Below are 13,056 nucleotides of genomic sequence, written 5' to 3'. Positions count from 1 at the left end.
TCATCGACGATAGGTTCATCAATGGCTATTAGCGAGAATGGTCAGGGATGCAACTCCATGCTTCAGGTGTCACTAAAGCTCTGATTGCTAGAAACTGGGGCTGGATGATGGGGGGGATGGATCACCTGGTAATTCCATTATTCTGTTCATTCCCTCTAAAGCACTGGGCACTAAACACTGTTGGAAGTCAGGCCGTTGGACTAGATGACCATTGGTCTGACTCAGTATGGTCATTCTTATCATCCTAATGGTTTTCGGCAGATTTTCTGCCCTTTTTTTGCTTCCTTTCTACCACTTGGGCAGCACAAAGGGAGTAGTAACCAGCTGCAACTCCATGCTGGGGATACCCCCCCAACATGGGGGATTTCTGTGTGGGTGCAGAATTAGCATAGCTGTTACCTACACTTTACTTTTCCTATATGACAGGCTCTCTGTGCCAGGGATTGGGGATCAGGGACGGAAAGTGATTGGAGTGTGTATCATTCTGTCCATCTCCAGCTGGTATGTAATTCCTTGGAGACCATAGCCAGCTAATTCAGGTTAGAGCAGCCCCTAAATTGCTCTAAACTAGGCTGGGGCAGAGAACCTGGGAGCTGTAACTGGTTGCTGGTTCTGAGCTTGTCATCTCCTCTGTGAGGGTGGGATGAAAGAGAGAAGTCATCCTTTGCTAGACACTCCCCCTAGGCTCAGGTAGAGCCAGCTGAACTTGTATCCAGTTCTTTCTGGGGCTCTCACAGCCTGGCAGAGAAGTCCCCAGCCTCTTTGCCACAGTGACACAGCTAATTCAAATATTTCAGTTTCAAAATTCCAGGGTGTGGTTCAGAGAACATCTTTTCCATTCCTAATAAAATACATATTTTCTTATTACAGTCTCCTTTGAGGGACACAGGTGGCCCCCAACCCACAGATTAAACGACTGTGCTGTAACTCTCTAATCTCTCTGAAGGGTTTGAATTCATCATATTCTTAACTAGCCCTGGAGATACTTATGTCAGTATATCTTCATTTAAAATATGCTGTTACTGTTAATATTGACAAGTGAATATTCACTCTACATTGCAATAATAATCTTAACTCTGACTCATAAAACATGCTTATTATCTTTTCCAACATATATCTCACGTGGTCAAAAACATGCATGTATTAGTGATATGCATGTTAAAATCCTTTGTAAATGTCTTGGGTGTCAATAGTTCGTGGTTTACTTACAGAATATCTTCATTTTGTGTCTCTTTCCAGGCCAGCCAAAACAGTTATCCGATCTTAGGGTGGGTTTTTTTTTTTTTCCTTTTTCCCCACATGCCATCACTACATAATGTGTGTGGCCTGTCGTCTCAGATTTGACACTATTAGATTGAAGGTGTCCTTTCCATATAAAGTGACAATTCAGAATGCTGCCACTTGGTGGCACCAAGAAAATAGAAATTGACGCTTAAAAAGCAGAATCACAAAATGCAATCTATGTAGCAAACAGTCAATCCCTTCTGTTTGGAAGTTCCCTCTGACTGCTTTTCATATTGTAGTTTAGTAACTTGGCATCACAGACCTGGAATTTAAGTTTCTTTTTATCCTGTTGTTAAGCGCTCCTATTGATTTGGTATAAGGTATACTCACTCGTGCTTCTGACCTGTCCCAATGGTATTGCCCATGTTCCTAACTGTAAATATTCTTGAAGTTATTACATGAATTACTTTAATCTTGCAGACTTGCAATTCCTTAGCCGATGATAAATAGCTATAATTTGTCTGCTCTTCCGTAAAGGCAGTCTCTGTAAATGGAAAATCTGACATACCTGATGACTCTTCAGCCCTTTGACTTTATGGCACTAATCCCAGAGGTGAAAAATTCTGCATGTGCTGAAGCCAAGGAGATAAGGATGTTGACTTGGTTTTCAGTTTCCTTTGTGTATACAGTGGAAAGCAGGGTTCTGTTAACTGCATTGTTAGCAACACACTTGTATCTTCCCCTGTTACTCTTCTGTGACATTTTAGCATGAAATCTTTAGTGTTCAGTTTACTGTCCTGGCAAGAAAACTGATCGGGGTGCCTTTCAGGGAATAAAGGGGGTTGTATGACAGTGTTAAATTCTGAGAACTAGCTGTACTATTTTTGCTCTGGGCATCAATACAATAAACATCTTAGGCCAAATTTTGTTCATGCACAGCCCATGTGCATAAAGAGATGAAATTCTATAACCTGTGCCCAGGCTCGAAATGGCACCAGAGCCCATGGGCTGCAGTAGTATCTCTTGTACTCTAAGTACACCTCCAGACTGAAATGGATAGAGTACTTATTGCAGCACGGTTCCATGGCGTACAGTGGGCAGCAATGGCTGTTTGCATCCCTCTCCCCCTCTCCTGAAGTGGAATCCCACTGGTGCGGCTTCAGAACTAGTTTGGCTGACAGATATGGCTATTTCTTTATTTTGTTAGCATGGTGAACAGTCTGTGTTGCTTCAGGCCTGTTGATGATGAATTACATGAACAAAAAAAAAAAAAAATCAGCAACAGCAAGCCTTGTGCTTCCCAGCTGTCCCTCATTTTGAGGACTTTGGTCATTTTAGTCCCAGAGTTAACTACGAAGCTGGTGTCCCTTCATTCTTCTTGCTGGACATAATTTACATTAGTAAGAAACTAACTGGGAGGCTGAGGTAACAGAAAATGCTATTTGTACTAGAGAAATTAATCCCATCTCTTCAGTTCTTTCCTTATTGTGTGACCATCCCAAATTATACCCCAGTTGGGCGTCGACAAGTTGAGATGTATGGGGAGCAGATAGTTAAACATGATTACTTATTTTAACCTAAAAAAGCCGACAGTGCCTAAGATGGTGAGGCAAGAAAGATACAGAGATAGAGGGGAACCAGATACATGAGTAAGGGTGACAGAATCTGTCCTATTAGGTTGAAAAAGTAAGGACTAATAGCTAACCCTTTTTTACAGGTCTCCAAGTTATACATGAAAATCTGGAGGAAGATTATATACCTAATCTATGGTAGATCTGGAATGCTTGTTCCACTTTGGGACTGTACATTCTTCACTTGCATGTGTATATATCTGAATGATGAACAGTCTTGGTTGTGTGGAGTGAGCATTTGTACAGTGTAGTCTTCAAGGCTGAGCATCTGATTAAATAAACCATGATGCATACAATTTGTGTGGTGTCCTTGTAGATCATAAATAGATCTTAAGATAATTAATTAGTTCTATCTGCCAGGTCTTGGACACTAGTTTTCATTGGCTATCCACAAACTATGGATAAGCTTCTGGTGTCAGGGAAAACATTTTGATTAGGGCTGTCAAGCGATTAAAAAATAATTGGACTGTTAAATCATAATAGAATACCATTTATATAAATATTTTTGGATGTTTTTCACATTTTCAAATATACTGATTTCAGTTACAGCACAGAATACACAGTGTACAGTGCTCTTGTGTAGAATTAAATACAAAGTGTACAGTTTATTTTTTACAGTATATTTTAATATAAATGCACTGTAAAAATAAAAGAAATAGTATTTTTCAATTCACTTAATTTTTCAATTCACTGTAGTGCAATCTCTTTATCATGAAAGCTGGACTTACAAATGTAGTTATGTACAAAAAATAACTGCATTCAAAAACAAAACAATGTAAAACTTTAGAGCATACAAGTCCACTCAGTCCTACTTCTTGTTCAACCAATTGCTCAGAGAAACAAGTTTGTTTACATTTGCAGAAGATAATGCTGCCCGCTTCTTGTTTACAATGTCACCTGAAAGTGAGAATGGGCATTTGCATGGTACTGTTGAAGTCGGCGTTGCGAGATATTTACATGCCACATGTGCTAAAGATTCATATGTCCCTTCATGTTTCAACCACCATTCTAGAGGACATGTTTCCATGCTGATGATGAGTTTTGCTCACTAATGATCCAAAGCAGTACAGACCAACTGAGTCAGATGTCAACAGCAGAAGGTTGATTTTCTTTTTTGTTGGTTCGGGTTCTATATTTTCTGCATCGGAGTGCTGCTCTTTTAAGACTTCTGAAAGCATGCTCCACACCTCATCCCTCTCAGATTTAGGAAGGCACTTCAGATTCTTAAATCTTGGGTTGAGTGCTGTAGGTATTTTTAGACATCTTACATTGGAACCTTCTTTGCGTTTTGTAAAGTCTGCAGTGAATATGTTCTGAAAACAAACAACATGTGCTGAGTCATCATCTGAGACTGCTATAACATGAAATATATGGCTGAATGCAGGTAAAACACAGAGCAGGAGACATACAAGGAGTTCAGTCACAAATTTAATTTACACATTATTTTTTTAACAAGTGCCATCAGCATAGAAGCATGTCCTCTTGAATGGTGGCCAAAGCATGAAGGGGCATACGAATGTTTAGCATATCTGGCACATAAATACCTTGCAATGCAGGCTACAAAAGTGCCATGGAAATGTCTGTTCTCGCTTTCAGGTGACATTGTAAATAAGAAGCAGGCAGCAGTATCTCCTGTAAATGTAAACAAACTTGTTTGTCTGAGCAATTGGTTGAACATGAAGTAGGACTGGGTGGACTTGTAGGCTCTAAAGTTTTAGATTGTTTTGTTTTTGAGTGCAGTTATGTAACAAAAAAAAATCTACATTTGTAAATTGCGCTTTCACGAATAAGAGATTGCACTATGGTACTTGTATGAGGTGAATTAAAAAATACTATTTCTTTTATCATTTTTACAGTGCAAATATTTGTAATAAAAGTAATATAAAGTGAGCACTGTACACTACACTTTTTGTATTCTGTATTGTAATTGAAATCAATACATTTGAAAATGTAGAAAAACATCCAAAATATTTAATGAATTTCAATTGGTATTCTATTGTTTAACAGTGTAATTAAAACTGCGATTAATCGCAATTCATTTTTTAATCATGATTAATTTTTTGAGTTAATCGCATGAGTTAACGGCGATTAATCGACAGCCCTAATTTTGATAATATCAGTTGTATACCCACTTACATTAGTTTTGCTGATATCCAACAAACAGAGCTGGAATGAAAGGTACAAATACGATTTGAATGTCATTTTGAACTTCAACCCAGAAATTTATATATAATGAGGCATTCCCACAAAAAATGAAATAGGGTTGCCTTAGGTGCGTAATATTTTTAGACCTCTAGATGATATTTCTAGCCATTTTGGAAACGAACTAACTTTCCAGTTTAAAATGTTACCTCCGCTTTTGATGGGGGAAGATTAGGGTTTAAATCATCTATTCAGAGGAACAGGGCAGCATGATTGGAGATTATTCTTGGATCTGTTAGGGATGCCACACAACTTTCAGAATATAATATAGATAGAAGAAATAGATCTAGTCTAGTATGTCTGGTATCTTAAGGTGTAGTAACCGGAGGTTTTGCCTGTAGAGTTTAATGCCTCATTGAGTGGTGTCATTTGAGGTAAGCCTTTACTGGTGAAGGAAAATTGGGTATGGGTTTGAGGTCCGGTCTGGTGCTACGTGACCTTGTTGAATACAGAAACAAGCAATGTATTTTTTTTTTTTTTTAATAAAAAGTATAAACTTTGGTGTCCTAAAAGCAACCGACTGAATAGTTTATTTCCACCTCCTAGCTACTGAAGTGGGCTTCCTACACAGTTTTGCATAAAAAATTAATCCCTGCTCCTCAATTTATGTAAACCAATGCAAAATACAGATTTAAATCTGGTGATTTTTAGTCTCAATTATCCAGGCCCATCCCCACCTATAGTACTTTCTGGTAAGCAGCAGAATATACAAATACTAGAATACCTGATTTTAATATAGCGAAGAGCTTATCTCTGTGTTGAAGGTGTAAACAGTTCTCAGAATCTAAGGATTCTTGTGAGGGTTTTATGTTCATTCCTGGTGAAGATTTTTAAAGAAGCTGGATAGATGGGGCTGCATCTGTAACCATATTGCCTGATGATGTTCCTTACTGGCTTAAAGTCTGCGTAGTGTGAAATCCTACAGAGACATCTTGGAAGAAACATGCTCATGCCATTGCGTAGAGGAGTAGTTCCTTTTTTTTTTTCTTTCCCCATAGCGGCTTAAAACAGCTTGTCTTCACAGCTGTGGGGCTGGGCCAGCATGAGTTGTAGCCTTTTAGGAGGAGTGTACGGTCTACTCTTTCAATTTTGGGTTTGCAATTTTTGTTGAAACTTCAAGTAAGTGGGAAGCTAGTCTTCAAATAAAAAGAAAACAGAGAGAAGTAGGATTAGGCAGTTCACTACCTTCTGGGAGTACTGTAATATGAATCTCTCTCCTTCCTCCCCCCCCCCCCCCCTTCCTACAATTCCTCATTCTTCAGGCTGTTGTAGCTTCTTTCTTGGAGTCAGGAGTGTGTCTTCAAACTCCTGTTGGATTTCCTCTGACCTGTAACAAGTTTGGTGTCACATTCACTGACTTTCAGTCATATTTCTCTGTTTAGTAGAACGCCCCCCGAGAACAGACTGAAGAGAGGCTTGGAAACATTTCGTTTTTCATTTCTCTGGTAAGGTTCTGTGTAACTACGTCCACTATTTTGGCTGCCAAAGCTGTCTCCTGTTTCTGTGTTGCTAGTGTTGGAGGACATGCTGCTGCTGGCACCATTTTGTTTTCTTATCAGTGCTAGGAGGCTGCTGCTTCTCCTTCTGTTTTTGTGCTGATGTAGGTTCCAGATTTTATTTTTTTAACAGAAGAGTATCCAGGGATGTTTCTTCCATTGTAGAATCCATGTAGTTTGACTGATTATTTTTTGTTGTTAACTGCTCAATGGGAAATAGAGCCAGAGCTCAGTGTGAATGCAGATGCTAGCTAGGTTTGCCTCACATGACCAGATCACAGGTTTCTTTGGACATTTACACACATACTACAGATTACCAGCTTCTGTCCTGTTTAACACAGTTATGAATGCAAGAAACATTTTTATCTGAAGTGAGATACTCCTATGAATAAAACTTTTGAAAAGCTATGTCTTGTATGTACTGTGAAATTTGTGGTTCTTAACTGATACCTGCCTGTTAGTCACTTGAGCACTCCATATGCAGAACACTTTCCTAGGTAGCCTTAACCTTTGCACTTATTTCTACATATTTTTCCAGATACTCTGTTCAGATTTGTGATAACCCATTGGTGGGTTAAATTTTGTTTCACTGTCTGAGTTGGAGTTGGTACCTTCATTCAAGGTATATGGGTTCTAAATACCTAGGTAAACATGCATTAAATGTGGTGTACTCAGAGTCCTTAAAAGAACCCAAATGTTTGTCCTGGAAAGTTATGAGGGTTCTGTGTTCCAGGGAGTCCACTTGATGCCACAGATTTGTGCTTCAGACTTTAAGGCTTCACTTAAAAATATGCTGTTCTTCACGGTTGCGTAGATAACCGATGAAGTCTGCAGATAGCGAGAAAAAATAACTCAAAAAAGTGAACTGCACTATTATCTCAATCAGTTAGTTACTCTGAAACCCGAAGAAGGCAAAATGTCAACATTAACTGTTTCAATGCTGATCATTAACAAACTGCTAGCGTATGTGCTCATCCTCCATCCCAAGCTGCTTCCAGGTGCTGAAATTACTAGCTGCCTCCTTGACAGCTGCCAACATGTCCAGCAACTAATTATGCAGTCAAATTAAAAAGCATTCTAGCTTGCTGTGGCGTTCAGGGGGACTTGTTCGTGACTCAGCTCCTCCTCCCATTCCTGAAACAAATTTCCCAGAAGTGTGCTTGAAATTTCAGGGCTACAGAATAGTGGCCACAGTGTCAAGATTTACAAATTGCATGTTCACTTACGGTGTGCACGAGTTTGTTTGGTTAATAAGGAGATAGCAGTCTCATTCGTATGAGGTAAGAAGTGTTTGCACTAATAAAAATAGAGGTCCTCAAACCAGATAAGCAAAAATAACAGCTGGGTTACCCACTAATGAGGAAGGTGTTGCTAAACCTCCTTTCACTGTGGGAAGGATAAGTCTTTTAAGGCTTCCCCCCTTGCATTTTATTACTCTGTGGGAAAACGGAGGCATTCTTTGAAAAATCCAATAATCAAGCTGGGGGATATATATGGGGTGGCGGTGAAGGACATAGAGAAACTTGTTTATATAACAAAGAGTATTTAACTGTTACATTGGGTGATTATGAGTGACTTATTCAAGCTTTTAGCATCTGAAAAAAGTTTTACTGTTTCAATCAATGGCCCAATAATTGGAGTTTGGGAGGAATTGCATAGACAGATCCTCCATCAAATTCCTGGTATGATTCTTTAAGAGAAGAAACTTCCAACCTCTTCTGGTTGGTTCTTAAATCCTGATATGGTCTAAAATATTTGAGTAGTCATGAGAGAGAAAACAGAAGGGTATGAGATACCTAGAAGCAATAACATATCAGTAGAGAGATAATGGTAGCTTGTTGGTCTTATTCCTTCTGTGGAAATGTCCTTGTCGTGTGCTGAGGTTTACTGCAGATAGTTGAGGACAGGGGAGAGAGAGGACATCATCTGATTAGATGATTTTCTAGCAAAAATGAAAGTGATCTGATATTTATCTGATAAATCTTGGGCCCCGGCAGCACTGTGAAGACTGGAAGGTGGAGACATGGAATGTCTCCCCTCCTCCAAATCTCACTTGGGCTACTATTTCCAAAAGCTCAGTGCAATCAAATGATTTTCCTGCGTGGTATGAGGCATCTGTGTATTACTCTCCCACGTCTTTTGTGGTACCTGCAAAGTATGCCTTCTAAAAATTACAGCAGTGGAATGTTCTAACTTGAAACTCAATCAATTGCCATGAATCACTCTGGGGGAAAAAAACCAGGCCCTTCTTTTCTCTAGGCTAGGGCCCTGGCAATAATGTAAAAATCTAACTTTGATGGCTGTGCTGGTCTCTGAGGTGAACAGAAGTGGTTCTGTTTGGTTTCAGTGATGCACATAGGAGCGTCTCTCAAGGAGCTTGCAAGGTTATTCTTTTTTCGTAACATTCCTTGTACATTCTTGGTAGAAGAGGTGATTGTTTAGTTTGATCTTTAATTGTAAATCAGATCCATTTGGAGTGCATCTGTTTTTCCTTCACAAGAATAAATAGCTCACGAATCTCACTTCCTGAAATGGGATGCTCCAACGCGATTGTCTCATCTTGCAAGAGATGGACCAAGCTCATTCTGGAACGTTGACTGACTTATTTTTAAACTGGAGGTTTGGTCTGAACTATAAAGATTTATGTAGTATTTTATTTATGTGTATATATATATATATATATATATATATATATATATATATATATATATAATATAAACCTACTTAGGTGGGGTAGCCTCCCCTGGCTCACCAACTGGTTGAGAAAAGTGTAGGTTTGTTCAGTGGTCACATTAATAGAGACCGCAGTCTTCATTCTTAAAAAATGTGCAGGGGGGCTCAAGTCTATATCTGGATGGATATTATCTCTTGAATTACTGGAAACAAGGGGTTCTAGTTTCTGAGCCCATGGCAAGTTTCTTCACTGTTAACGTGTATAAAAAAACAAAGTTAATGGTGACCTGCAAAGGTTTTTTTTAAAAAAAAACAAAACAAACAGATTTGTGTTTTATGATGTATAAAGGGGACGTGTGTGTGTGTGTTTTGAGGTTTTTTCCTGCTTAGTTTGTACCATAAAAATATCCTGATGTCAATTTTGGTTGTGCTAGAGGAATTATTGGAGTCTCTGAAGATGTATATTATGTATTTTTCCTGCTTTTGTAGTGCTTCTGTCCAGTCAACAGGTTTTCCAAATCCAGGATAACTGGATATATTCCATCATATATGTTGCATCAAAGTTATTTGATAAGTGATATTATTTAAGTGATAAGGAAATATACTATTTCTAGTGTCCTTCAATTGGCATTGCATCTGTGCAGGAGATTCAGGTGCATAATTAGGCAACAGCAATTTCTCACCTAGCTGGTATCTTCTCTTTGAATCTGATTCTTTTCCCCATTCCTGGATGCACTTAGTGATTCTCATGAAGGGCCGTGTTTTTTTTAAGATGTGACCCTTAATCTACCTGCCCTTTTTTCCAGGGATGGGAATCAAAGGTGACCGTAATTGTGGCCAAGAAGTAGGCAGGCGTATCTCTGATGGAAGCATGGGCCAGTCGGTAGACCAGAGTGTTAATCCTGCGTCTGCCAATGATTGGCTGTGTGATTTTGGGCAAGTGTCTGAACAGCTGTGTAGCTGAATTACTCCAATCTGTTAAATGAGGCTAATGGGGTTTACCCACCTTTGTAAAGCACTTCAAGATCTAAAAGTTCCCAGTGTATTTTAAGTATGATACTGGATCTGAGTGGGAGAGATGAGCAGGTTTTGAAATGGATGTTCATTTGGAAGCTTGTATTTTAATCTTCAGAACAAGTTTTCACTTTTTCTCCCTTTTGCTCTTTAGCAGCCAAACATGGCACTCTAGTCTAGCATGTTTTGTTTTTTTTTTTAAAGGAGGGGGGGGAATGGAGGGAGAGGAGATGGCCTTGTCTTCCCACTTGCCAAGAGAGAAACAGTGTGGGTCTGTTGGACTAAGTATAAGATCGGGAATTAGAAACTTCTGATTTCTAATCCTGAGTCTGCCGCTAATTTACTGTGTCCTTAGGCAAGTTGCTTAACCTTTCTTTTTCACATCAAAATAATACTTAATCTCTGCTGTATTAATTACAATAGTTAACATGTCTGCAGTCCCTTGAAGATATAAAGCATTAAGTATACCGAACAGCAGAGAAGAAGCCCTAAAGGTGTTTTTCTTCTTGTGAGGTAAATGAAGGTACAACCAAACTCCTGCATGTACGAAGGCATGATGTGCTTGCGTCAGAAAGAACTGATTTATAATATATTACTTATGAGACAGGTGGAGGCTTGGAGGTTGTTAGACAGTTGGTGAGAGAAGGAAATGAGAAAGAGAGAGCGAGAGAGAGCGCATTTCTGACCTTATGTTATACTTGTTGTTTGCTGGCACCCTCCTTTTGATTACTGTGCCTTTTTCAAAGCTTGTTGGTTGCATCTCTCTATATGGGGGATAAGCCATTTGTTGACCCTATGATGCTGTATACATCTAACTTTAAACGTCTTGCAGACCTTTTCAGTGATTTCTTTTTTCTTCCTCTTTCTGTTAGTACCTGCTACTTACCTATCTACCTGGGCAATCTGAATCTTCCATCTTAGTCCATGCTGTCCAGTATCCTTGGGGAAATGCAGCATGTCACTCAAATGTCTAATGACGCAAGTTGCAGGGCACTTCTTGCAAGTATTTGAAGCACATTTTGAGGTTACCAAAAGGACTTTTTGATCAAGGTACATGTTTACCTATAGGCCTTTTCTGATCTGTAAACTTTAAATACAAGTTTATTTTATAAAGTCATTTTCAATAGCTCATTGCCAACACCTCAACATAATTCCTTTTTATATCTAAGAGGATCTTCTGACTAAACAAGTAACCAGCTGGGGTTTGAGTAGCCAGCACATCGACATCCAGCAGATTGACAATTGAAAGATATATTCACTGCATGTTAGAACCCAGATATTCTTCATAATATTCCTAGTATCCCATGTGCTACCTCTTGTAATTATTCTGTGAAAATGCTTTTTGCGCCTATATATCTCATTTTTCATCAGTTGACCACAGGGTGACTAAGGAGGGGCATGGTATCCAATATTTATGCTCTTTGTCTATGTCAGACCCTCCAGATTATTTGAATATTGTTGAGAATTTCTTTTTTTGTGAGTGTCTGAGTTAAATAATTCTTAAAAATCTAAATAGCTAGCTGCTGGCTTATTATCCTGTATTTATAGAGTACCGCTAATGGGTCAGAGGTGTCCTGGCCAGCTGATCTAACACCAAGTTTGATTTTAAGAAATGTATTTTATTACTTGGGAATATACAAAGCTGTTGGGAAATGAGGGAGCAGACTGCTTCTGCTTGTTTAGATGGAGGCTTATGCGCAGCGAAGTAGCTGTAGAGTTTTTATATTCTGTTTGCGGTAACAGTAAACAGAGCATCTAAAATAACCACTTGCACATTGCAACAAACACATCATCATTTGCTTAAAAAGAGTTCTAATTACAGTTGACGAAGCATGGACACCATAAAAATGCATTAGTTTGGCTTGACACATTAATTACCTGTTTTTGCAGATGTTTTTATATATTGTTGTGTGAAGAGTTTACAAAATAATTACAGGAGAGTCATATGGAAAATAAACTAAGTGAGTGGTTTCTCGCCTTAATATTTTCATTCATGTGAATCTGTGTGAGGCACAGCTGCTCTGTAGCAAATGCAAAGAGAGAGAGCGAAAAAGAGGAGGAATCTCGAAGGGTTTTTATTCAAAGGTCTCTGTCATCATCATTACCACACTTTTATATCTTGCTTCTGCAGCACAGTTTGTAAACATTTAAAATGACATGGCTGATTTCATCCCAGTGAATGGGGTGGGATGTGGGGAGAGCTTTGATACTGATCAGATGAAATGCAACTCTTTTTAAAAAAAACAAAAAACAAAACGAGGAGTCCTTGTGGCACCTTAGAGACTAACAAATTTATTTGGGCATAAGGTTTCGTGGGCTTCATCGGATGCATGCAGTGGAAAATACAGGAGGAAGATATATACTTATACACAGAGAACATGAAACAATGGGTGTTGCCATACCAACTGTAACGAGACCAATCAATTAAGGTGGGCTATTATCAGCAGGAGGAAAAAAAACTTTTGTAGTGATAATCAGGGGGGCCCATTTCAAACAGTTGACAAGAAGGTGTGAGTAACAGTAGGGGAAATAATTAGCATGGGGAAATAGTTTTTACTTTGTGTAATGACCCATCCACTCCCAGTCTTTATTCAAGCCTAATTTAATGGTGTCCAGTTTGCAAATTAATTCCAATTCTGCAGTTTCTCATTGGAATCTGTTTTTGAAGATTTTTTGTTGGAGAATTGTCATTTTTAGGTCTGAAATTGGGTGACCAGGGAGGTTGAAGTGTTCTCTGACTGGTTTTTGAATGTTATAATTCTTGATGTCCGATTTGTGTCCATTTATTCTTTTGCATAGAGATTGTCCGGTTTGGC

At 38.8% G+C, this 13,056-nt stretch overlaps 1 protein-coding gene across 3 annotated transcripts in view; it reads left to right on the top strand.

The window, feature by feature from the left end:
• The window catches only part of RPS6KC1 (ribosomal protein S6 kinase C1), a 107,412-nt gene that overhangs the window by 35,777 nt on the left and 58,579 nt on the right, over positions 1–13,056 (top strand). Inside the window, exon 1 of one of the 3 annotated variants that reach the window (XM_073338925.2) lies at positions 11,179–11,290. The exons of the other annotated variants lie outside the window; for them this stretch is intronic. The gene's annotated coding sequence lies outside the window, so the exon portion shown is untranslated. Of the gene's footprint in view, positions 1–11,178; positions 11,291–13,056 lie in introns of those variants that run through there. 3 annotated transcript variants of the gene reach the window in all.

Source organism: Lepidochelys kempii, chromosome 3 (genome assembly GCF_965140285.1).
Source record: "Lepidochelys kempii isolate rLepKem1 chromosome 3, rLepKem1.hap1, whole genome shotgun sequence".
NCBI classification, from domain to species: domain Eukaryota; kingdom Metazoa; phylum Chordata; order Testudines; family Cheloniidae; genus Lepidochelys; species Lepidochelys kempii.
Note: the sequence above shows the minus strand (reverse complement) of the source record. Positions and strands in the feature narration are given on the sequence as shown.